Source organism: Apium graveolens, chromosome 5 (genome assembly GCF_009905375.1).
Source record: "Apium graveolens cultivar Ventura chromosome 5, ASM990537v1, whole genome shotgun sequence".
Taxonomy (NCBI): domain Eukaryota; kingdom Viridiplantae; phylum Streptophyta; class Magnoliopsida; order Apiales; family Apiaceae; genus Apium; species Apium graveolens.
In genome coordinates, this window is record NC_133651.1 from 189,879,794 (window position 1) to 189,881,727 (window position 1,934).

The following is a 1,934-nucleotide window of genomic DNA, read 5'->3' on the forward strand; positions in this document are numbered from 1 at the left end:
GCATACGCGTTCTCGGTCTCGTAAGAGAACTCTGGATCAAGCTGAGGAAGAAGTTGTAGTAGCTAAGGAAGTTTTTGAATAAGTTCTTGTTGAGGAGAAAGTTGAAGAAGAAGCTCTTACTTGCAATGGGAGAACCAGAAGCGAATACGAAGGCTTTGATGGATTACTCTTAACCAAAGATTAATGATATTTAGTCTAGCATTGTCTGACCATCCATCTCGGCTACACCTTTGAGATCAAGTCGAGCACGATTCAGATGATACAGAACTCAATTCAGGTTAGGGGTTCTACGACAGAAGACCCCAATATGCACATCAGAGATTTTATCGAGATCTGTGACACTTTCAAGTTTAATGGAGTTTCAGAAGATGCTATTAAGTTGAGGCTTTTCCCATTCTCTCTGCGGGATAAAGCTAAGTGTTGGTTACATTCTCGACCACCAGGATCTATCACCAAATGGGAGGATCTTGCTCAAAAGTCCTTAACTAAATTTTTTCATATGGTGAAGACTGCTACAATCAGAAACGCACTTACTCAATTTTCTCAGCAATCTGGAGAATCTTTATGTGAGGCTTGGGATCACTACAAAGAGATGCTTAGAAAGTGTCCTCACCATGGGATGCCAGACTGGATGATCATTAACTACTTTTATAATGGATTATGTGCTACTTCTAGACCCATGCTTGATGCAGCATCAGGAGGAACCTTATGGGCTAAAAGTTATGATGAAGTTTATGAATTGATTGAACTAATGGCTGCCAATGAATACCAGAACCCAACTTAGGACTACCTCAAGGCAAGGTAGCAGGAATTATGAAGGAAGATGCATCTACTACTATAGCTGCTTAGCTTAAGGCTTTGTCGATGAAGGTGGATTCTTTGGCTAATTATGGAGTTAATCAGATCACTAGTGTATGTGAGCTTTGTACTGGTGCCCATGAAACATAGCAGTGTGCTATTTTTAGTGAATCGGCTCAATTTGTGAGCAATTTTCAGAGGTCATAGCAGTTTGTTCCAGCCACCTATCTTCCCAACAACCTCAATCATCCTAACTTCAGCTGGAGCAACACTCAGAATGCGGTTCAGCAGCCTTATTAGCAGTATGTAGCAAAGCAATACAACCCTCCTAGTTTTCAGCAAACGTAATATGCACCAAGATAACAACTCCAACTGCAACAATCTAATGAAAAATCTGAATTGGAGGAGTTGAGGCTCATGTGTAAGAGCGGTGTCCATTGTGATATCTCGTAATGTTAGGAATTATTATTATTAATATCTGGATGATTTTATGTGATAGTTTAAAATTGGGAGAGAATAAAGTTGTGGATATTTTATTCCTCTTTTATGAATTCGTGTTTTTAGATGATTAATGTGTTAACTGATAATTGTAGTATCGACTATGTCATTATTGTGAGAGTATTTAATTACTTATACTATTTTCAAAAACATATTTAGTTTTATCTAGATTCTTCCTCGTAGCGGGTGAATTGTGAAAATATTTAGAAATAGTATATAATGACTATTTTGGTACATGTTAAATGAATAATATTATATGAGTTATTTGAATTTTATGACATTTATGTGAATTAGTGAGTAAATATTTAAAAATAAATTATTCCGGTTTGGCGAGTCAGTATAAGATTTGAAGTGTGATCAGTGATTATACAAAAGGAATTGTAAATAAAGGATTAAATAGAAAATTGGTGAGTATGAGATTTTATTAATTGAGAGATGTGATTATATGTTATTTGATTCATAAATGAGTGACTTTGTGGTCAAATTTTTTTTTATATATATTAATGATTTATTATGTGAAAAATGGGGTTTAATAAATTTTTTTTATTAAATCATCGGTATATGATTGAATCATGAAACTTATTTTATTACCTCTAAAATACCCTTAGAGACATTTTAAAAATGATAGTTGGATTTAT

The 1,934-nt window shown here is 34.7% G+C and overlaps 1 non-coding gene across 1 annotated transcript; it reads right to left on the reverse strand.

Annotated features, from left to right (window-relative positions):
• Positions 1-514: 514 nt before the first annotated feature.
• On the reverse strand, positions 515-621 carry LOC141663241 (small nucleolar RNA R71). The gene has a single exon (XR_012551319.1). It is a non-coding gene; the product is annotated as a small nucleolar RNA R71 (small nucleolar RNA).
• Between the last annotated feature and the right edge of the window lie 1,313 nt (positions 622-1,934).